This window comes from Andrena cerasifolii, chromosome 8, assembly GCF_050908995.1.
Source record: "Andrena cerasifolii isolate SP2316 chromosome 8, iyAndCera1_principal, whole genome shotgun sequence".
Lineage (NCBI taxonomy): Eukaryota > Metazoa > Arthropoda > Insecta > Hymenoptera > Andrenidae > Andrena > Andrena cerasifolii.
The window spans coordinates 13626142-13651108 of record NC_135125.1 but is presented as its reverse complement, the minus strand read 5'-3'; the positions used below and the strand labels follow the sequence as shown (position 1 = coordinate 13651108).

The following is a 24967-nucleotide window of genomic DNA, read 5'->3' as shown; positions in this document are numbered from 1 at the left end:
ATTTCTGTAAATTTTCAGACCTTAATAACAAAATCTCTAACAAAAAAAATGGCCTTTATCCACAACTATTTTCTCAACTACAAATTTCAACATTTCAAAATTTACATTTCTAGAAAAGGCATGAGTATCGCGAATGTACAATTATCATGTCTTTGCCTCTATTTCTGTAAATTTTCAGACCTTAATAACAAAATCTCTAACAAAAAAAATGGCCTTTACCCACATCTATTTTCTCAACTACAAATTTCAACATTTCAAAATTTACATTTCTAGAAAAGGCATGAGTATCGCGAATGTACGATTATCATTGAAAAGTTAAAGGATTCCAAAATACGAGAATGGTAACTCCAAAACGACGCTGGGGGTGGAGTGAACCCTGTGTGAGCAATTTGTGAAAAGTGTGACCACGGAGGGTTAAAACACTCGTGTTTTCGTGCGCCGTAGCAGCGCGGCTCGGCTAGACCCCTACCGAAAAATCGGCCGCGATCGTTCTCGCGGACGGAAACGCGTTGGCAGCAGGATTTTCTCAGCTGCTTTTCTAGGCAGCCTAGACGGATGGCGTTCTTACAGTGGACGCGACCGTTGTGTTCGTGTGTACGTGGCAGTGTGGGCAGTGCTGCAGTCGTTCGTACCAGCACGTTGTGAGCGGTCGGCCATGGCATACTTACTGATGTCAATCACACCGGCAGGCATGCACCGGCCGCTGGTGTGAGTGCGCACGCACGGCCGCGGCCGCGAGTGTGCCGGCGCACACACGCGCCGCGAAGACGCTTCGCCTCGTCGTCGAATCTCGTAGCCTTTTGCCCTTTAACCCGCGCAATTTCCTCGACCATTGATATCGGCTGGACAGCTGCGCCCCCGATATACGCCTGAACTTGGCGACCCTCCGTGGGCAGTGTGCGAGTACCCGTAGAAAAAACTCTGGCGGGATCGTGGCTGGACCATGACCATCGTAGGCGCTGGCCGGCGATAAGCGCGTTTCGCGGCTGGCCGCGGAAAAATCGTGACCGATCGGCGCTCGGCGGGGTGGCCGCCCAGCACTCCGCATCTGTCTTATCTGACAGTGAGAGACTGAAAAGTGCGACTGCCTTGATAGGCTATCGTGGCGCTCGTAACGTATTTGTCTTACGGTGTCTCGCGCAGATCCGAGCAAGCTGGTCGCGCAAGTCAGTTTTTACCGGACCGGGGCGTAGTAATTCGCCGGCGATCTTTCGGGTGCGATCTGTTTCATTGACTCGCAGACGGTGTATAAATAGTATCTCAGCTGGTGCACGTCGCCGCGGTCCTGAGCGGCTTTGTTTCCCAGCTGAATGTATTCCTTCTAGGAGGCTGGGACAATGTCTACTGTTCGGTCACGTTTCCCGCTGACACTTGGCGCCATGATCGAAGCTAGTTGGCAGAATTGCGTGTAAACAAGACGTTCGGTTTCGGCAAATAGCTATTGATAGTGCGTGGCCACTCTAATTTTCAGTTTCGCGAGTGGAGGCTGTGCCAAATGAAGTTCGTCGCGTTGCATTCGCGACGAGGAGCTACTTTTACGTTTCAGACAGTGAACTACGTCGTATCTCTTTCGTCCAGGAAGCGTAAATTTCGATTGCGCTTTGAATACTCTATTCTCTTCGGTCGTGAAATAATTTCCATTTCCCTCCGTGAGTAGCTGTATGAAATTAGATACGAGTTTCTGAATTATTTCATGTTTTGTCTACTGGAGCTACGCACGATTATCTCGTAAAGTGTTATTATTCTTCTATCGATAATCCTCTTATGCCTCTTATCCGGCTTGAAGTTCTCATTCGGTGGCATTAAACAAGCCTCATTAAAGCCTCTCGTTAATCGACGATGCTGAGTCCGTGATCTTGATGGAATTCCCTTTGAAGACGATCCGTCTCGCGGCTCGATCGCGATTCGTATCGAGAGATGTTGGATCGACTGCTTCTCTCTGGCTCTAACAAGTTCGAAGCTGTAAGGCCAGCCAACAGCGTCCGTGAGCATTAGCGATCGTTCTGTACACCTTGAGTTTTAATATATTTTTTTACTCAACCTTCTTGGTTCAGTTTGCAAAGCTGACTTCGGCTACTTTTCGTTTCTTTTCCGTGCTCGATTAAGTCTTGACAGGGGAGAAGTCGAAGTTCGGTCGAATTTCGAGGAGTTTGAATTTTACAAAAGAATATTGTTTTTTTTTTAATAACCTGTTGCATTTGGTATTTTGAATATTCGATTCGGAGGGAATAGAATTTTGTCGGCAAGGCGATTAGATGTAGCCTCGAAATTCAGATGAAATCAGCTAACACCTATTTTCCCGCAATTAAAATAACACCTTGTTGACAAGTATTAGTACCACTTTCGGAATAAGCCTTATTAACCTTAGGAACACTTTCCACTGACTGACAAACCGTGTCTGATTTCGACTCCCACAATCTACTCAACCAAGCACACCAAAACACCCAATAAACTCTTGGTATTCGCTATTGATTCAGACAGAGCAAAGAATGAAAATGGCAGTTGCGAAACTCCCTGCCAATCGTCTAAACAAAAGCAGCCTGTAAATGTGACCAAGTGAACGTTGCAACCATGGAATACATACATCCTCCTGCACACATCCGTGTCGGAGGCGATTCATGACGCAACGAGTCCATGGTTCGCAACGCTTTTCCCAGATGATCGTTACAAATTCATCATCCAAATTAATCCTCTGCGCAGTGTCTCCCAGGTACACTGAAGATTCACCCAACGTTGCATGCTGGCTTCAATAAAATTTACAAGAATAGTAGAATTCGTAGTATTAAACGAACGATTCACCCTGAAATCACTTTACCATACTTCTTTCTATCTCAAAGTTCTGTACTCAGCTACATACAAAAGTGGAAGCGCAACCCCGAACTTCAAATCAAACTCACTGATATCATTACAGAGAATTTTTTTCCTATTCTCAAAACGTATTAATAAATAGAAAAAATGTCAACTTACAATTAGTAAACACATTCCTTTTTGTGACCAAAAAAGGTTCCAAACAACGGTAATTTTTTAGGGCGTTACAGTGGAAAGACCGCTTGAGAATTTCTCTCTGTCAGCATAGTCCCGTTTCGAATCTCTACACTTGATCCACCGATGTGGCAACGCCATGATCCCGGTGTGGTAAAATTAATTCTCGGTTACAAGTGATCACATAGAAGTCGACGACTGGGTCAATTCAGACCCGCCTTAACTGTCCCACTGTACACGTTCCAAATGATATTCTTTTTCTGAGAGCAATGCAGAAGTAACCGCTCCGATTTTTCAAGTGTTCCCTTCTACCTACTGTCACAACTCAGTTACGCTTGGGGCGAAAAGCACCCAGCACCGCTGGCCTAGTGTTAATGCTGCTTTCAATCCGCCCTCGCATCTCTGCTCCATCGTCCAGCGTCTGTATTAGAGCGCGAAGGATTGAAAAGAAATTTCAGGCCCAGTTGACGCGAGTGGGTGGATCCTCCCGATTCGCTGCCACGACCCGCGACGCGTCTAGTTAGCCAGGAACGCCGCGAGTGTCATGCACCTTTCGAGCGCGTTTCTCCCTCGCCGCGAACGGAGCTGCTGGGTATTCGCGCTCGAATACCGGTACTCGCTGACTGCACGTGTCAGGGTCAGATGACATCACTGCGACGCAAGGATATTCGTGATGGTGCGACGTCGGCTGCGTCGCCGTAATTCATCCCGTCGATCGTTCGTGCTTCTGGTAACGTTCGAGGAAGAGGACTGCAGCCGCGGAATCTCTTTGACCAGCGAGCACTTGAACAAATGACTCGCAGGAATCTCGTTGTTAGGTCTGCTCCTTCGATACCACTCTCCACGCACTTCCGTCTGCGCTTATCGTCGGGATGCCTGCTCCCTTTTGGCGCGGGGAACTAGGAACGCGGAAGGAAACAGAGGATTCTAAGAGGATCTAGGGATTTAATGGGAGAGAAGGCGCACGGTACATTGAATCTTGATAGGGAAGCTTTCTTCGCTTTGCATTGAGAAATATTTTGTGTTGATTCATTGGTTACCGAGGATAGATTATGTACGTTGAAATGTGGAGAGGGTTGGAGATTAAAGCGACGAAAATGAACGACTGAAGAATACGCTGATTTTCACACGTTGCCTTGTGTAACCATGGCTCGTGTGAAATGTCGGGTTTGATCGTTCCCTGTGACTTTTGAACCAGCTAGAAACTGCGCGTGAACATCTTCTAATTTAATTTGAGCAATTTCCAGTTATTATCGATCTCTTGGGAAGCAAATCGCGTTCCTCTAATACTTCGTCATTCTATAAATTAAAGAGTCTCGATTAATTAAGTGAAGTGGATTTAAACGGGGCAGAACATTTTTAAATATGCCCCGGTAAAATTTGAAAATTCCCCGGATCACCAGAAGTGCATATTTTCTAATCCCCCTCAGCAAGCATTGCACTCTCACCACCCCATTGATTACTTTCGCTATTAAATCCCAAGAAACTCCTCGCCTCTGAAAGCATCGGAGCGCGCGGCGCAGCGAAGCTCGCACTCCCGTTGCATTCGTTAATGACTCACAATAAGGTCGACCACTAGTTCAGTCATTTTTCTTCGCCGCTTAAGCGCGACATTACCATTGGCATCGTACTACGGCGCGAATACATTATTCACACGACGTTTTTCTTTCATGGTGTATCAATTGCGAGCGCTGTCGCTTATTACATATTTTTTTCTCCGTCGCAGCAAGTAATAAAGTCGCACAACTTTGTTGTCTGTCAGACGTGCCACTCTGTCGCTGTTGCGTCGCTCAGATGACGAAACACAGCTTGTGTTCTTCGTAAGCCCATTTTTCTAAGCCTCACCGCAGTGTTTGTTCGCTAAACAAACGCGAAGATAGGTGCCGAGGAGTTCCTGCTCTTACGCCGGCACCTCCGCAGGAAGATCGGTTTCTCGTTCCGCTATCAGTCGCAGAAAGTGTGCCCAAGGATACTCTATTTGCTATTTCGATTTTTATGCATTTTATACGGCGTTAGAGCGCGTTAGATAGCGCTAGAGCAGCAGCGGAGATACGAAAGGCATGGCGGAGCCGGTGTACGTAATGCAGCGATTACTGGCGGGTATATTTAGTCTGAGATTGGCATAGGTCGCGAGGAGTTTGCTAGCTGTTATCTGTGCTTCTACGCACGTGGCCTCTATAGGCGGAGCGATCTAGCCTGTTATAGTCGGTGACACGTTACGACGCAGAAACGCCTCGGTGACGTTTTTCAGGATAAGATTTCTCTCTAGCCCACCCTGAAACCAGGTCCTTCGAGATCGACTTGCGCGTAGGGTCCTTCGACGGCTTCGAGGCCCTTCATTGGGCTGGCGCTAATTGCCACGGTATTTACGCGTTCAACGGTGGTTGAGGAGCAATGTTTGTATTTGGTACAACTTGGATTTAATTCATTGTGGGTTTTATTTTTATACGTAGGATCACTCTCGCGGGTAAAGCGAGAAACCTAAGTAGCCTAAAATCTTCCTCGAGAATTCTAATATATGTTAAAAAAAAGTCGCATCGGAATTGGGTTGTTACTTCTTGAGTTATAAGGTAACAGACAGGCGTTTTCATTTTATTAGTTTCTGAGCTATAAGGGAATTGACAGACGTTTGCATTTTATATATGAAGAGAGGGGATTTGGTCAGGAATATGAGAAAGAGAGGGAAGAGAAACCAGGGTAGGATCAGATAGGTTAGACTAAGTAATAAGTAAGATAGAAATAGTACAGAAGTATGGTAGATTAAATTATGAGGTAGGAAATGGCAGATAGGTGAAATAGAATAAGGAATGAAGGAGGAAAGTGCTGTAAAGAAACCAGATAAGGATATAAATAAATGCAAATGAAAATGTTGTAAGTAAGTTTATTGTAGTCCGAAAAGGAAACAATAAAGCACGTTATATATAAATATATAAGATTTAGTACCGTGGCTAATTGGTGGGCACGAAGTTGGTGGTCGCAAAATTATTGGCTGGGCAAATTATTTGGGTGAAATTACTTAAGGGGTCTAGGCAGTCGAAAAATCGATTTTTTATTACATTTTCCGAAAGTACTATCTTCTCTGAATAAAATGCCGCTTGGTTTATATTAAAATTTCCAAAATTGTTGATTTGGCAGCTAAAAAGGTTGAGCGGTAACTTATAAAGTGGCCTTTGCCCAGAAACTTTAAACGCGTTTCTCTCGAATATTTTTTTCACTTCATTTTTTCCTGATTGCGAACGAATGGAGGTTCAGATCGACCTGGAGAAAATTACAGGATGTGTAAAACATGTGCCATTTCCGGGCAAACCTCTGATATGGTCCGTAAAAATTCGAGATTTTCATAAAAAAATTAAAAAGTCTCCGGATTTTAGTAACGGTTAAAATCATCGTTTTTCAGCCACCAATCGCATAATTTTTATTCAATTTTTGTTTTTATAGATTTGCCCGGAAATTATGTATCCAACAAATAAGAATCACACCTTTGAAATTCGATTACGTCACATTTTAAGACCGATATTAAGGCAAAACGATGGAAAAACGTTTAAATGTTTATCCGTCTGCAGCGCCATTTTTAAAGCACATATATATTTCTTACAATTTTTTTTTCAATCTGTATGGTAGTAATAAACATTGGGTAAAAGCATACATCTGGATTTGCTTTCATTTTTTTTACAAATAAATAAAGGACAGAGTCTCTTTCTCACTGAAAACGACTGCCGAGTCCCCTTAACCCAATTGATCAACAAATATGCGTTTGTCGTGAAAAATAATGCTGCAGCAGATATCATTAAGACTTAATAAGTAGTTATTTGGAAAATCTAATCGCTAAATTACTCTCTACCAAAAGTACTCACAGTGACGCTTAGGTTTATTCAGATGGATTCAGAAGAATAATTATAACAGTCGTTAGGTTGACATCACTAAGAATTTTAATACGAATAACGAGACTGCGCGCATAATATAATCGAATAAATAAGACAGTCTATCGTCAACAAACTTTTCAACGTCTGTACGCATGGGTTCCTATAGAAGCGCCATTGGACTCCCCTTTCTGTTTCATTGCAAGTAGTTTTCTCAGAAAACTATTAGGCCACCTACACTACAATCGTTCGATAACAACATACCACAATTGCTTTATCGGAGATAAGAGCGATAGCTTCGATGCATAGCCTTGCCCGAGTCTGTCAGACTATACAGTGAAAGGGTTAGCACAGGTTTGCAATAAAATCAACCTCGCAGCTGAAACTTATTCGCCATCTTCCAGCTCGCACCAATAATTCCACGACTCCCTATACATCCACACAAATCTCTGCCATCCCCCGCCACACATCTCAAGGATTTACTTTCCTCTAATCTCAGACGTTTCTCAAGAGCATCTTAATCGATGAACCACCCCCAAAGTATTACCGATCCCATCCCCTTTGTTTCTCCAATCTAACGGATACCCCCATCGCGGATGAAGATGGGCGATCCGCGGTAGTGTCGATCGATGATAAATGGTTCCCCGTGGGACCGAAGAAAAAGAACGAACCTGGGTGTAACGGTGGTAGCAATGGCAGAGGATCAGCTGCAGCGCTGCGGTGAATAATCCCTGTCGCGTCGATGGATCGTAGCGCGCATCGTGCTCGACTATAGCGGGTCAGGCTGCACGTAGCGTGCATTCGTACTCGGACGCTTGTACCCGACCTATCTCAAGCTCCGTCATCGGGGGAGGGCGCGCGTCGAGTACTCGAGTAGTTAGGCTAGGTTAGGGACGTCACCGGCTACTGCGCTCATCCGCCAGAATAACTTTAAGCGGGGTTGCACAACTCTAGTTCCCGCGACGTGGCGCGTGCTCGCCTTACTTAGCGCGACTTCGACGCGGTTATTCATAAGTCACAAGGGGCTGATCGAGGGGGTGCTTTCTCCCAAAAACATACCCCCGCTAGTCGATTGTAATCCTGGCTGAGTTGAGGGGAAATGGGCAGAATTGTTTACCGATGAATTCGAGCATGAAAGGTGGATCGTTTTAAATAGAACAGGTGAATTTTGTGATATTCGTTTTTGGAATATTGCTTGATTTATTCAAGAATTCCATTTTCGAATTTTTGTTTGCATTTTTTCGCAGAAATTTGTGGCGGAAACGGTAGGTGCTCTGTCTATCAAGGTTTAACGACTCATCACAGAGATTTTATTTCCTCAATGAGTCGTACCCCGAGTTCATAAAATTGCAATTAATCATTACCGAGGCCGCACCAAGTGCTTCGTAGAAATGTTTACGCGATACACATTCTATGCTTCGTTTAACAGTGGCATCAAAGAAAACATTCGCGTTTACGATGTCCGCGGCGATTCACAAGCCGGTCCAGGATAGACACGTCATCAGCCACTGTCTATATCCTAATTCCTGATTCCTTCACACACTTCTGGCTTTATCTACTTCGCGAAACTGTAGTGTATATTCTTAAAACTCTGTCTCTGCCACGTATAGGGTTGCCACCCGTTCTTTAAAAAAGTATCTTACGCTATTACACGTAAATGTACTCTATTACACAAACCATGATCATCTCTGATTTGAAACGACACCACACGTCTCTTAAGGGACTGTTCCGTTCTAGAGCCTATACAAATCGGTGATCTTCAGGAATTAATTAAAGGAAAACTACTAAATATAATTTAATCGGTCTTCTTGCATTGAATTAAGGATGTCTTAAACTATAGAAACAAATTTTTTGTTTTGTAATTAATCATTGCAGACGGCATTGGGGGGTCGATAAAGTCGAGGCGTCAAAAAATTCATCCAAATTGGTGGAACCGGTAGCACTTAAACCATTGGTCTGAGGTAAAAAAAACAATGCCAGATTATTAAACGGCATGAAACTCGCTCGCGGACTGGCCAGAAAAAATTACAAAAATGACATTTTTTGAGAAAATAACGACACTTGAAATTTGAAATCACTTTTTCCATATTTTTTCATCGTTTCAACGCCTTTAAAATTACAAATTTTCAATTTTTTTTTAATTTTACTGGTCTGTCCACGAGCCAAAAGTATATTCTGAAAAATAAAAAAGTTTCAGTCGAATCGGATAATAACTTTTGGTGATGCAGGTTCCACCGATTTTGAAAATACCGTTTCGAGAGAAATGCGTTTAAAGTTTAACGCGAGTGCCGAGTGGCTGGGTGTTACCCATGCATTTGCCGCTACTCAAATGCCTATAACTTCGGGAATTTTACGAATTTCAAAAAATCATTTTAAACACTTATCCCTAAAAGGTTGAACATTCGATAAATGAAATAAAAAAATTGATTTTTAGACCGGACCCGCCCCTTAACCTTTAGAGGGCCGGGATTTTTTCATTGAAATTGTAAATTTTATTTACTTAAAATTTATTATACCACCAAAATGACCGGCAAAGTACCCAAATTCTTAGGTTGCCACTACAGTGGTCAGCCCGGCCCTCTAAAGGTTAATTTAATAAAGGACGAATTATTTATATATTTTAATATGTATATTGAGTGCAATAATGCCATTGAGTTATTTAAAAATGATAAGAAGTTGCTCCGTAATGCTAAAATCAAAAATAAATATGTTTGGAAAACGAAACCTAATAAGATTAAAATGTACCTTTAATTTTTTCTGGCGTATTTTTTTTTATACACCACGAAAGGCAAATTTACGCTATTTTCCTGTAAAAAGGTTGGCAAGCCTAGTCACGTATGCCACGTACTATCGTGCTTGAACCTTCAGATCTCTATTCCATTCACAAGATGTAGTCGTGAAGATTTTAAGGAACCAACGAGTAGTTCAGAAATTTGAAAAAATGTGCAGATTTCTTTGAAAACGTGCTACAGATCAGATATTCAGAATTAACGCAGAAATTCACTGAGAAGACTGGAATCTCCCAAAGATTCCCTAATCCGTAAATTCCATCGCGTAAATTCACGTTTTCGGCGATACCTGAAGTGCACGGAACGCCCACCGGCAGTGCTCGGTGCACAAACGTGACGGACGGCATTGCTGACGCAACGCAGTCACAGTTGGCGTTGAAAAAAGTAATTCACCGAAGGGCAGAGCATTTCGCAGTTGTTTTCGTGACGCAACTGACGCCGTTGGATCTTTACGTAATTGTAGGCAAAGGTCTGAACGCGACATTCTCGAGCCGGCAGCGTTTGTGCGCGAGCAGGCCTGACTCGGTGGTAGCAGGCGTCGAACGCTCTTGCGACGCAGTCGTTCGAGGTATCGCCTCGTCTCACGTATTTATAGATTGCAGAGAAACCGTTCCGCCCTAACGTGAACGGGCGATCGTGCAAATTGATCTACGATGATCCTGGGAATAGATAGCGGCCAATTAAGCAGAAACAATAGCCGCTGGAGAACGCGAGCGCGGCCGTTCCTGAATCGAGAGGCTCGAGTGGAAAGGATCGCGCCGCGAAGCATCTCTTAAACGGCCCCAGTAATCGTCGAATAATAAAAAAGAAAAAAAGAAAGAAAAAACGGAACATCCAATCGCTAGTTTCGTCCGATCTTTCGCTCGAGGCAACAAAAGTACCCGTCCGCGATTATGCGCGGAGAAACCACCGTAAAGAGATTTCACCTTTTCGTACTGCATAAGCGATCCTTGCTTTTAACGGCCTCCCGAAGGTTACTGGAATTCGTTAAAAAATTATTTTCGTATCTCTGCCGCTTGCATCAGCGTCCACGATGCCGCGGCACAGTGGTAACGCTTGCCTTCGAAGTGCCTCTTCCTGATCCCAGGCGAGAGCACACTTGAGGGGGGGGCGACGGGGGGCTTCTGTCCTTCTGCGAGGTTTGCACAACGAATTCTCACAAATTTCGGCGAGCAGGAAGCGGAGGATCTGCTGCGTGCCGAACGACCTAGACCTTTCGACTCGGGTGAAACCTGTACGCTAGATTTGCATCCATTAGCGATTTATTGTCCCTTTCTTTCCGGCTCCCCTTTTCCAGCGTGTCGCTTTCAAGCAGCCAGACGCATCGCTAATTGGGGTAAGACGTCCCCCAGAACTATGCAACCCTACTCGGATCTACGTATCCTACGGAGAAGCTCGTGGACTTCATCCGGATCCGAAGGATAGCTGACTCCGCAACAGTACCTTCGAGCAGAGAACCCTGCCGCGTATACGAAAGGAACAATGCTGTTTTGTGACTTACATCTTTTTCCGTTTAAGGCATCCAAAACATGAATAATCGGCCGCGAACGCCTGGTCCTCCCTTCGAGTTCAGCCGACAAGCCCGTCCGGCACGGTGTTAACAAGGTCACCGACGTGCCGACGACGGTAGATCGTCGATCAGGTGTCAAGGGGAGGTTCGTCGTGTTACGTCAGCGTTTATACACTGGCTGCGCGCGCGCTCCCACCTGCACCCACATGTGCATACACGCCTGTATACGCGTACAGGGACAGGCGTATGCACGTACCGCACAGAGATCACGAAACGTCACTTCTTGCTGGCTCTAATCGAGTACCCGCGGCCCTCGGTGAACGTCGTGCCTCCGACGTCTCGTCCGTTTTCTCAAGCACTTGCACGTGCACTTGTTCCTCATTTGTTCGACGATTTACACGCAACTCGCGCCCCGCGCGCAACAATTAAGAGGCTCGGTAACAGAGATCGATGGTACCGCCCATTAAGCCAGATCCACGATCCTCCTCGCTCGAATTTTCAACGAACATTTGCGGTGCGAGCGGATGTTTGATTGCCGGCGACGCGTATCGAGGATATCTGAGTGCCGGGTGGAGGGTGATTCGTCCTGAAATCGTTTGAATATCGGCGGCTGTTAAGTATCCGTAGCAGAGGCCAGTGTCCAAAACGACGATAGTGCAAGACGTACGACCCACTTGCGCGCGTAAGCTCGCCTGCAGAAGTGGGTTATCCTTTGTCCTAACTGAAAACCCCCGGTTGCACGTCCTCGTCTTTCCGGTTCCTCCGCCGTCACGACCAATAACGCTTCACCTCCTGCTTCGCTCATCCATTTGTTTCTTCGTTGCCACGCGAAGTCCCTTTTGTACCTTGCGGCGTGGCAGGCGCTCTTATCTTCCAGGGGGAATGGGAATTCGCCACCGCTCTCTTGGCCCAAATTAATTTCGATTATTTCTAGCACTTCTAGCACGCGACACACCCGAAGGAACACAGTCGCGAACAGCTAGCAAACTAAACTCCTAGCAATTTCAGTTCGTGATACCGACGGTCATCGAGCACTGTCGATCGTTCTCGATCCCTCGGACCCAGAGGATCGATCCTCCGCGTACGAGCACGATCCTTGGCGCACTTAAAGCCCGACGGGATTAATCCTTCGACGAGTCCGGACGATGTCGGCTCCTAGTCTCGCTCTCAGCTGCCGTTGGACGCCCGCATTATGGTGTCCCGCGATTTCCCTTCGGCAGCGAAAAAGAACGGCGCGCCGCGGTCCGTTCGCTCGTTTCCTCGTCGAAGCCGACTGTCGTTCGCGTCACGGTGTATATTTACGCGGGCAGACGCGGACTCATCACTCGCTGGACGTGGCCGCACGAAATTCCCGCGGCGGAGTTCGTTGCACCTTTGGCCAGCGTGCGGCTGCGACGCGCGCGAAACCAGCACACCACCGGCGTGTATTTGCGACTTCGAGCAGCGGAGTTCTGTCGGCTCGCAGTGTGCCCCCCTCGTCCGCTGTTCGGCGGGCACTATCGAAACGGAGCCGTTGTTATCGCGGCCGCGCCGCGCCACCATTCATGCGCCCGCCTTTTCCACGGAGACGCGAGGCGACGCGAGGCGACGCGCTCCACCGCGAGAGTGTCACTTCTCGCCGCGTGCACCCGCGACCCGGGTGTGCGTGCGCGTGGACCAAAATGGCAGCCACGCACTGGTTGCGTAACGGAGCTCTGCTTTTTCTCTATCTTTCCCACCTACGCCGGTTGTCGCTCGACCCGTTCAGGAAGGACGTTCGTTCGGAGAACGATCAGGTCCTCGATCCCGCGGGATAAGCTCGACGCGCGTGGAAGAAGAACGTGTCGCTTGCGACGAGCTCGAGGATCTCGTGGAGGAATCAAGTTCGCGCTGCGGCGACTCGTCCTCTGCCGGCTAACATCGCTCGGTAGCCTCAGCCTTGGATTCGAAATTATTCGGTTAACGCGCAGAGATTTCTCTCCTATCCGAGAGATCGAGCGTGGTTCTCCGGCTGACAGTGCGGCTCCAGATCGGAACGGGGATTGTAAAGGTCCCGCACGGAGTGCTGGCAGTGCTCAGAACGAATACGAAGTCGATCGATTCCGCTCCCGCGATCCTTTCCAGTCTTCAAGGGTCGCGCCTTTCGAACGGCTGTTTGCGGGCTGGTTTCGCAGGCGCATGCTCCGCGCGGCGCACGGAACGGACGCTCGTTGGCTTTGGCCGTGGAGGGCAAGCCAGCGCTGGCCCCGGAGGGAAATCCGAAGGGAAAATCACAGCGGAGAGTAATGTCGGTAGTGGCAGCGATTAGTCGTGTGTTGGCAGTGGCGTTTCAGGCGACGTAGAAGAGCTTATCAATCGCGTTTCGTTGGTTAGCTAGTTTCTGTGTCGGTGGCACACCAGGCACCACGCCGATACCGCGTTCAAATCCTCTTGGACTCTGCTCGACGGCGTGCGGAGCAGACACGCGCGTGTTCTCTTTGAAGAGATTCGTTTCGCAGGGCAACGAGGCGTGTGTAGAACAGAACAGAGAGAGATAGATAGATAGATAGATAGATAGAGAGAGAGAGAGAGAGAGAGAGAGAGAGAGAGAGAGAGAGAGGGAGAGAGAAAGAGAGAGAGAGGGAAAGGGACAGAACGATGATGCTGAATATTCTCGCTCGATGGCACTTCCGGTTCGAGAGGCACATGCACTTTCTCCTGAACGACGCGCGAATAACGATCGTTCTCCTAGAAGCTTCCCAGTGAACCCACACGATTTCTCGCGCCGAGCACGCGTCCCTCGTTCGCGGGAACCAGCGGTCGTAACGATGGTCCAACGAGTAGTAAACCGTGGACGGGTCAGTGGAACGAGGAAACGTTAGATCGATTCAGCGGCGTGCTGCATCGGTGGGGGAGGGTGCAACGTACGACGCTAGATAATTCCTGAAATCCCTCGGAGCGAGTGAATTCTCCCCGATAACCGTCGCTGCGCGCGGACGGCCTGCCCGTGGCCGAGCAACGGCACCCACCGCGACGGGGTTGCACACACTGGTCGACGACGACGTAGCGCGTAGCAGGTTGCCGTAGGTCAGGGGACGGTCACCTGGCTGCCTGCTCGTTTCGTTGGGCGACGAGCGGTTCCGTTCGGGGCACGTGGCGCAGGGCTCCTCGCCGCGCGGCGATACGGACGTTGTCTTTCGGGTTCTCGCGCGTTCCACTTCCGGTCTGCGGGAAAACGGCCACGTCCGTCACCGTCACCATCACAGCCACCCACCACCGGCACCACCACCACCGTCGGCCACGGTTTCGCGTCGACTAAAACCACCGCACACCGCGTCCCGTGCGGCCCGTCGCGCGGTGTTTCTCGGCTGGCGTGCGGCCGCGCTCCGTTCCGCCTCTACGTATATACGCGTGCACGTGCGAGCGAGCGTGTTGCGTGTGTGCGCGCGCGTGTGTGTGGGTGCGCGCGCCCGCCGGAACGAACGTGTGTATCCCCTGTCGTCGTCGTCGTCGTCGTGGCGAGGTGTAAACCGAGTGTCGAGCTGAGTTTGCTTCGACAAAGTAGGGCGACGACTGGGACAGCGGCCACGGGCACCAGCGCTCACCGACGAGGAACCCGTGCGCCGTGCGGTGGAGGAACCGTGGAAGTGGAAGAGAGAAACCCTCCTCGTAAAACGGCCGCACCGTTCCCTCTGTGCACTAACGTTCTCCAGTAGGGGAACCTCTAACGCCGCCGCGAACCAGGCCTAGTCGTCGATCGCTTAGCGTTACGCGAACGCCGCTCGCGGGAAAACCGTATCTGCCAGCCGCTGTTATCTGGACGACGCTGCCGCGCGCAGATCGCCGGGCCCCCTGCACACGCTTCGCCGTACCGTACCGCCTCTCTTCGTCCACTTCGGAGCCGACTTCGCGTCCACGCTCCCGCTCCCCATCGCACGCCCCCGACTTCGTGGGTGACGCGACGCCGCGAGAAACTCGTCGGCGAACTTGCACTTTCCTTCGGGCCGATTTCTACCGCGGTACGTGGGCCGAATAAGATCGTTATCGGTTATCCAGGCGACCAGGAAACGATTACTCTTGGTCGGAGTAAGGGTAGATTTGTAATTAAACGAGTTCAGGTGTATGTATCGAGCTGCTTGTAATTTAGAAGCTTCTTACGCAATGCAGGCACTTGCGTGGATGGTGGCGAAGAATTGTACAGGGAGCTGGAACGAAATGTTTTTTTTTTCGTTTCGGTTCAGGTTTCCATTGGAACGATAAACAAATTTTGTTCCGAACCGATTACTTCATATTTACGAAGAAACGATTATAAACTTATTTTTTACAATTTTGTTGCATGTGATAGATATATTATAGAAATATTGTGTATTATAAAAAATAAAGAGTTTCGAAGCTTACAGCCGGAAAAAATAGGTTATTAGAAACAGTCTCCTTTCTGTTTCCGTTCCGGAAAAATCTTTCGTTCTTTCGGTTTATCGGTTCCGTTTTTGCTCCGTTCCGGCCCCCTGTTGTTGTACGGGGATGGTGAGATGGAGGGGGCGTGGATGAGTTTAGGGAATTTGGGAACGGAAATATTGGATGGTTGGATCTTGTAGCGTAGATTGGATCGATATCTGGTGAATTTTAAATGGAATATTAACGTTTCAATCCCCTACGAAAGTCTAGACGGTATTAAAGACGTTTATATTTTAGTCCATCTGCCGCGATAGATGGGTATTTATAGAAAGAAGATCGATCGATCGATTTTGCGCGGCTCAGGTATGGTCGAGCGTTAATAATTAGCTGAATTGATTGTGCATGCTGCGACGCTTTTAAAACCTGTAGAAAATTTATTCTTGTACTCGTGATCGATTCTTTCCCTCCGCCGAATTAGAGCGTAGACGTTCCGAGAGCGTATTCCGGGCAGACCTAATCGCGGGTACGATAAAACTGGCTGCGACTAAAATTTCCTAAACTCGTCCTCGTTATTTTAGCGTGTATATGTCTGAAGAGGATGCTTTTAGTGACAGTATTTCCACCATAAAACGGGCAACAGATTGCTCGAAAACTGGGCTATAAGCGGACCAGGAATACACTTGGCAGAGAGAAGCATTTAGAATCAAAAGAGAAAGCAGCGAGGCATAAACTGCCTACGAGAACTGCCGCCAGCCTGTGTACGTGTTCTTGTTATTCTTTTACGGTCTAGGCCACGATGTTCGATAACCGAAAAACTTTCACCTTCCGAACCACGTTACACTCGCGAGTCCATGACCAAGGATCGCACCGTGTGCTTCGGCACAGCTGTGCCCGTAGCTCCGACCCGACAATGGCTGCGTTTCTCTTGATCTTGATCTTTCAATCAGACCGTTACATAAACACATGTCCGAAATATCTTGGATGACGGAGTCTCCGCTGAGATTTCGCAGGAATTTTTGTCCTTGGACAAGGAACAATTTTGACCGCGATAAGAATTCACCGTTGGCTTTCAGGGATCTTAATGGTGCAGAATATTGTTTAAAGTCTGTAGTTTTTTATTGCAAGTGGAGTTTGTCGAAAGAAATTATTAGAGGTTTAGGGTACCAACTGATGGGTTAAGCTGTAATTACCTGGTATGCACTGAGTTTTAATTCACGCTGTGGAGAATATCCAAGTGATAGAAGTCAATAATATGCGCAGCATTAATTTTACTTAAAATCCGCCTTATATTTGCGATGTAATTGAAGCTTCCAACGCAATCAAAGTCTTCTGTTTATATCGTATTAGCACTTCTATTTATTTCGAACTTCCTCTGGGAAATTAGTATCTGTCTCACTATTATTGTGCCTGAATAATTTTGTGAAGCTTTAATTATAGTGTATTAAGGGTATCGTTTCTACAATTCGAAAGAATGAATGAACTGCAAAATTGTACAACACCACACGGAGTCTGAGAACCCACTAAGGACTCAACAGTTACCTTCGATTGAAAAAAGGACTAGCACGTTCCCGGTCTCGGTAAATCGAGGAAAGTGGTTGTTCTAAGGATATCCTCGGAACAGTGCCGCGGCAGGAAGAATGATCCTGCAAAAAGGACCCCGAGCAAACGATCGTTCAGGTCGAAGGCCAACCAGAGTGCTCCTTGGAGCACCGTACGTCACAAGGATCCTGCCCTGACCTCAAAACTAGTCGACTCTCGCTATCGCTGCTACAATTACGCTGTACATCCACTGGACAAACCTTCCAATCCTCCTCCCATTTAATTTTCTAACCCCTAACAGTTGCTCGAGATCTTCGCGATCCTGATTGCTACTACAAAAATACCACGATTTACACTTGAAAATTCCACACCAGTTCTTGAAAGAAAAATTCAAAATTTCCTTCCATCATCCTCATTTCTTTAACCCTACCACGTCCCCAGGATCTTATTGACCCCTTTTCATTTCGTTGAGGGTTCCCATAATTTTCAAGAAATATAAGAAAGTTGTTGCTAATATGCGAAGGCTGTTGCAGGGTTACACCTCCCACGGTGGGTCTTTTTCGATTTTCTAATTTCTAAAAAGAAATACTAGGAACTTTTAGAAGTACAGAAAGCACGATTAGAGTTCCAGTTCCCCGGCTTAAGGGAAAGAGCCCGCTTCTCGTGATTAACTCACAACATTTCCCCTGCAATTATTATCAAAGTAATTTGCCAATCCAACGTAGTGACGTTCACTAAAAATGGACCGAATTACTTCGCGTTTCAACTCATTTTCATCGAGAAACCATTAAAAATCCATTGATAATACTTTCATGAGCATTTATTAAAAATATGAACAATTTATTTTTCGGTACCGGGTATTTTACCCGGTGCAATGGTTTCATTGCCATCGGCAGTTAACTGGCGGCCTACCCGGGACCGCAGGCCCTCGATCGCAGCGAGGAAGCATAACTGCGGGGTGGGTAGTTCTTTCCCGATGATCCGGGGAAAAAAGAATTGTAATAATCCGAGGAAGACTGTTTACACATCTAAACTGAAATCCATAGTAGAGTTAGCCCAGCACTTTTCCAGTCTCTATTCCCATTATTCTTCGTCCCCAGATCTTCGTCTCTACCAAACGAACCCAACGATCCTTTTCCCGCGAGCCTCTCCTGAAACACGGCCGATTCGTCAGCCATTCGCCGGCGAATCGCTCGGGGTCGCGTTCATCGTCGCCCGTGCCCAGATGGATGGATCGAGCGACGAGACGCTTCCTGCTTCGAACAATATCCCTGTCGATCGTTGCCAGCCAAGTAAATGATTCACGTAAGCGACACGCTGTTGCCATTCATTAAGGACCGCGACGTAGTCCTCCGGGGGCGGTGATCTCCCGCTGGAATATTTAAGGGGCAGAACGTCTACGGCATCCCGTTTCAGCTATCCCGTAATCGGCCACGGTTAATGACCTTTCAGCGCGCAATTGTTCGTAACGAGCGGCTTTCGTCTCATCAGGGTCGGGGCTCGTCGGCTCGCGAGCCGTTTCGACGTGCATATTCGGGTCAACTATTGTTCGCCCCGGCATCAAGCGACCGTTTCACCAACGAACAATCTATTTCCGGTGACGGATAGGTCTCGTCGAGCCGCTGCTCAGCCCGTGGGCTCTTCTAGGAAGCCTGGCCCACCGAGCCCCCTCGTTCGGGAAGTGTGTCACTTGGTTCTTCCACTATTACGCCGTTTCCGATGGAAGAGAAAGCAAAAATTATATGCTCCCCGGAGCACCTAACGAATTCCTACGCGCCGCGGCGGAGCTTGTTTCGCGGTCGGTGCTTTCATCGTTATCGCCACGGAATCTTGCGCGAGATTCGGATGCGAGACTTCGCTGGAACAACGTCCGGGAGCGGGGATGCTGTTTTGAGGAGTATCCTCGGGCTTTCGGGACAGAGGTGGCTCGTAAATTCGCCGGCTCGTGGTTGCTGGTAACGTGGGTGAGGAACGATTGGGGAATGTAGGTGTGTAGGTTAATCCTTCGAGAGGTAAACAGCGATTTTCTGGTTTGATAATGGGAATCGCGTATGTAATTCGGGGAAGCATTGGGAGGGTCCTTTGTGCGCAGATAAAGGGAAATTCTGCAATGAAATATTCTCGTAGAAGCATGGGTTTGGAGGGAAATGAGTTTTGGATATTCGCCTGGTGTCTGGCTAGTACTTACTGCTTCTACTCGCACACCGATCTGAGCACTTATATTGCATTGCTTTAATAATTTTACTTCTCAAGTTTTCGCTTACTATATATTAAAGAGGAAGGACCAAAGTATATTTTGGCATATTTGTTATCAAGTAATTGATTCAAATAAAAAATGAAAAAAATTGCAAACAGGCTAACGTACCAACTAGCCCCGGTCTCCCTTACCTATTTCCTAAAAATCGTGAAAATAAATTGGGGGCCTTTATACTCCAATTAAATGGACTCGTATGTAATCAGTCAGCCTGCGCTGTCGAAAGAGTGGCAATGGAGTAAAGGTTGACTGTAGCAGAAAATCGTGGGGGGCGGTGGAAGCGCGATAGAAGACGAACGGTTCCAAAAGGATAAACGATACGGCTCATCTGGATTACCGTTTCCCGTTCCCGAGTCTCGAGGCTGCTTAACCGTAGAACGTCACGAGGTACCGCAAGCCCCACTGACTCACAGAACTACTTTCCCTTCTTTCTCGGCGTGGTACACCTCTGCCTACCTCCTCTGTGGGCACAGAGGCCCGTTATCCAGCCGGCTCGTCGAGAGTGAAACGTTTGTATACCGAACTCTGCCTTCCCACGGAACAACGTGACTGTTCAGCCCACGTAAAAACCTTCCCCGTGTATAACATTTCCCGTTTCGGGGCTTTTGTCCCGACACTCTTCATTCTGCTCGCTTGTCCCCAGACTTCTCGTCCATTCTCTCGCCGCGCGGAATTCACAGCCACCCGGAATGGCGTTTTACCACGAATTTCGGTGACAGTATACGTTTGCGGCATTTCTGATCGAAGCCCCGTTGAAATTTCAACGGTTGTTGTTAAGTGTTTTAAGAGTCTTTCAATCGAAGGATTTCGCAGTGTAGAAATCAAGGTGCGTTGCATTAGTCTTCTTCGTGGTCTGGATGAACTTGAGTAGCTTTTATATTGGAAGCTTTATTAGAGCAGCCAGGTATTGTGCTTTTTGTTATCGTGGTTTCGAGGAAATTGGCAGATTTCTCGGTTGGTTTAACTTCTTTTAAGGCTTCAGGAATTATTATCATTTTTTAGAGGGATTTTGAGAAGGTCTCTTTGTGAATTCAGAGTAACTGTGGCAGCACTATTCAAAGTTCCAATGAACTCGAATTTCTTTGATTCAGAGCGTGGGATGTATCATAGTTTTTGGATATTTTCTTCCTCGGTATGGAGTAGAGACTGGCGTATATTATTTTCGAGGTATGATAGAAGCGTGATGAATTCTACTTCGATCGAAGCACGAAATCGGACAACCGCGACCGTTCGTTTTGTAGCACAGTAAATAGAGCGGCATAATTTGTCGTAGCGACAAGTTAGCAAAGGACTCGATGCAAAAAGGTCTCGCCATTTATTCGTCAACAATATTGCATCAGCTACTATGTCAAGGATAAATTACTGCTTCTCTCTGAAATATATATACGAAATACAAATTGAAACCCTACCTTGACTCTTCGTTACGTTAAAATACCTGAAAACTCCAGAAAAATTTCTTTAAACTCCACCCCCATGTAAAATCAATACCAACAAACTTCGAATATTACATAAACATATCGTTTACTTAAAAGAATCAATACAGCCCTGAAAGGTTCAGAAGCATCGATTAATACTTTCATCTCAACTTCGATTTGATCGAGCACCGCATCCTTAGAAACCAGTGCGCGTATAGATTTTCATTCCTTATGTAACGAGCACCTTCGCGAAACTGTTACGCGGTATTGGAAGCGCACAACGATCGTTATAACTCGCCAATATCATGAAAACGAAACTGCATAGGAGAAACTGCAACAACCACTATCTCTGCAAGCGTCAAACCTTTCCATTATCTTTCCTCTCTGTCTGCAAACTTGACTCTAGACATTTCGCAACAGGGCAACTAAGTAGCTACGCTATCCCAATTAGAAATTAGAAATACAGTTTCGCGTGTTACCGGAACTCCTTTCCTGAATCGTTCGAAGACCTTGAACCCTTGAAGAAAAATCGCGTCGTGACAATTACTCGTCCGGACTTACAGGACACAGGCCAAGATCGATTCGCAGCTTCGACCAGTTTCCTAGCGTCGAAGCTTCCCCGCGGACGTAGAAGCAACCCCCCAATTACTCAGCCATGACCCGTCGCCAGTGGTCGATACCAAGTCGATTCAGCTCACGGTGCGCACGATCCTGCTCGTTTCTGTTTACACGTGTAAACGGTTCAGCCGGTAACGGACGATCGTAGATCACGTAGATCCTGGGAAGCCGTGGGAAAGTAGGCATCGATGAAACGTAAGTTATATGCGAGCATCGTTGAGCCTCCTTAGATGCACCAAATCGGGTGTCACTGGGCTCTGTATAAGGAGGGCAACGTTCGCGCGCGCAATCGACTGTCACGCGCACACATGTGCATGCTCGTGAAATAAATAGTACCGAAGTGGGATGGGAGGCTCTCTATAGAGAAGAATCGAGAAGACGTTTCGAATCGGGAGTCTCGATCTTTACGCCGATACATCCCTCGTTCCCAAGCGCAACGTGGTTTCTACATAAGCAGTTTACAGAAACATAGTGGTGTCGTGAAAGCAGCAGAGGGTAAAATCGGTAGGTAGCACCCTTAAGGGGGTGTCATCTTGGACGCATTAAAAGCATAGGTTTATTTAGCAGTCTTTTTCTCATAAACAGTGACGTTAATAAAAGAGCTGATTAATGGAATTTATTATACATCACTTAAAGATTAAGTAAGAAATTTTGTTTTTCTCTCTAAAAGATTTGTTTATCATCGGAGGATGTATAACAAATGCCATTAATCAGATTTTCTATTAAGTTCATTATATAAGAGAAAAAAATTGCTGCACAGAAACGTGGATTTTGGTGGAAAATGATGTATTGAAGCTGTTTTTTTTTAAATATAGAATAGGATGGTGCAGCTTAGTTTAGCTTTTGGTGGAAACGGTTCCATAAGAATGTATTTAAACTAATTTTTTAAAACGTATCATAGCATATCATGGCTTAGCTTAGCTTAGCTTCCAGGTGGATTCCCAGCTTAATACTTGATGGTCCTTAAACCCTTAGCTTCAGAATTGCGTTACACGCCACCTGAGTGGGCCTTAGGTTAGTCGCTATACTTCTACAACTGATAGGTACAGTGACTTCTTCGCCTATCACCGCTCTGTGCTCATCTGTTCACATTTAAACGCCCTCCACCGCCTCCAAGTACCAACGTCCACAAAGTATTACCAAATACACGCGTTCCCAATGTCTTGACTCAAGGGAAGGCATTGAAGGGTGTCACTGACTTTGCCCCCCTACTTCTCTTACGACATCGCTACATATATCTCTGCGAGGCACGGCGCGTATCTTCGTAAAAGGTTGCTCGCGTGGCCTAGCTGGCTAGCGTTCGGAGGGATAAGGTGCACCGACGGTTTCACTGCCAGCCAGCAATAGCGTGGGTCGAACGTCGTTGCCATTGTACGCTGCGCGGAGAAACGACTCGCCTCGGTTAGCCTAGACGCGTTTAGACCCAGCCGCGGAGAGCACGCGGACCGTGGCGATCAGGGGGAGTGGAGGAGGGATCAAGCTCGCGTTCCTCGTATATGGGGCACGCGGGTTCACTCGCGTCCCAGACAAGAGGGCTTTCGGGGAAGCGCGAACTCGCTGGGGACTTGCAGGGAAGAGAAAAGCCCTGGGTCGACCCGCTTCAGCGATCACTTTTCCACTAAGAACGTCTTGAAGACGGACCTTCGAGCTGGGGAAACCGTGTCGCTGTGATTCGATTAACGCGAGACGGTTCGTGTTCCACGAGTTTCCTTGTCCCAGCTGGCGATCAGTTTCCTTGCAGATCAATCGATAGGAAAATTTATTCTGGTACGATGTACCTTTTGACGAGGAGATTCGGGTGATTCTCATCCCTTAAATGAGGAAAGTTGGTGTACGTACGTGTTGCGTGGTTGTCGATGATTATTTAAACACTGCGAGGGTGGAGTATGATTGTTGGAGATGCTGTTTAAATGAAGGGGGTTGTTGCTTCTGGAAATTAAGTTACGGTACTGACACGGGGGTAGAAATGTGGCGTATATTGGTTAGCATTCAGCAGTAGAAACTAAAATAGGCTCCACGAAAGAGGAGTCGTACAAATTTTTCAGGTCAGTACGCGATAAGATAAAATATCGCCTGTAAAAGGATGAGCAACTGCCAGAGAACATTTTCTCATTTACTGAACAAAGCAGAGTGTAATTCGTTCACAACTCGTAAAATGTGGGAAGTTACCCATCGCGATATTTCGAGTGGAGATTACAACAGAATTGTTTAAAAAGTGCAGAGACGCCTTATATGAGGAAGCAGTACCTATCAGAGAAATAAAAAGGATTTGTTGTGCATGATTTACCAGGAATCGCAGGAAAGATTCAATTTGCAAATGTAATTGGTATGAAATTACATATTTCCACGAAATCCCATTCCATTGTGCATCGAAAATTCATAAAGGATAATACAAAATAATACAAACTCGCTTTTTTAGAACAAAAACTTCAAAAATATAAGAATTGTTCAATTGTTCATCACGCTACTAAAAGAAAAATAAACTTATATATTAAAAAAAAAAAAAGGACGATAACTTTAAGGGTTCATTCAGAGTAAATTTCCGCAGAAAAAGATTGCTGCTTGCATAGTACTCCAGTACGCGCTAAATTTCCACGAGGTTTCATGAAAATCAGAATTGTCGGGTTGGGAACGTTTCCTCGTCACTAGAAAGTAAGTGTAATGTATAAGTGAATATCCAATCAGCCCGGTTTCCTCGCGGTCCGAGGTAAAAAAATGCCAGGACAGTTTGAAGGAAGCGACATCGATATCGTGAATTTCATTTTCCGTGGCGCGAAACGTGTTTCGCCACGCTTTCCTGTGCGCGGATGCAAGAAGTGTGAATTGAAACGGCCGCTGTTCCACGGGATCGTGGCTCGCATAAACCGCGGCTCCGCTTAACGCCGTCACGTTCCATTTAGGAGGCTGCAGAAGCAGCTCCCTAAGTCCCCCCCTCCCGGGAGTGTAGAAAGTGTTCCTTTGCTTATTATCGCGAGAGCCTGGCCACTTCCTCGTCGGGCCTGACCTTTCCCTCCGCTTCTCCTTTTCCTCGGGACCCAGCGGCGCGATTGCATCTACGGTCGTTAAGCTCGCGCTCGCAGTATATATGTACACTTCGTCGTGCTGACGGGCCCGAATCGATGGAAACTGGTCGTCGACACGGTGCTCCAGACTACGGGGCACCGACGGCTGAAGTTGGGTCAATCGTTGGGCAAAGATCGTCCTTCGAATTCGTTTTGGCTGCGTTCATTCGCGTCGCCGCGAGGATGCGAGTTAGCAGAGGGCCTCTGTGATTATATTTTAGGGGTGGTGCGAGAAACATCGGAAGATTTGTGGAGGAGATTATTTGGAGGATTTGTGAGACGTAAAATACATGTGGTCCACGTAGGACGAATACTCTAGAAGATGATTCTCGTGGTTTAATAGATGCATATACATATTAACCCTTAACTGCTATCCTGGGGTCGCTCATGACCCCAAGCACGCGAAGTTCGGTGCAAAATTGTTGGTTGTCTAAGTTTGTAAACTGAATTTCTAATTAATTTTATAATAATAGTTGAACTTTCTACGTTTCTATTATTTTATACTAAGAACAAAATATTCATAGAGGTTGATCTAGTGTCGATTTTACAAATTTCTGTATCCTTTTTTATTTGGGATCTGCCACG

The 24967-nt window shown here is 46.9% G+C and overlaps 1 protein-coding gene and 1 long non-coding RNA gene across 4 annotated transcripts in view; one reads left to right on the top strand and one right to left on the bottom strand.

Moving 5' to 3' along the window:
* Window positions 1-24967, bottom strand: part of Hr4 (nuclear hormone receptor 4) — a 185004-nt gene that overhangs the window by 40596 nt on the left and 119441 nt on the right. Inside the window, exon 1 of one of the 3 annotated variants that reach the window (XM_076819112.1) lies at window positions 11133-11632. The exons of the other annotated variants lie outside the window; for them this stretch is intronic. The gene's annotated coding sequence lies outside the window, so the exon portion shown is untranslated. Of the gene's footprint in view, window positions 1-11132; window positions 11633-24967 lie in introns of those variants that run through there. 3 annotated transcript variants of the gene reach the window in all.
* LOC143372680 (uncharacterized) overlaps window positions 1-24967 on the top strand; it is a 138212-nt gene that overhangs the window by 41069 nt on the left and 72176 nt on the right. The gene's annotated exons all lie outside the window — the stretch shown is intronic.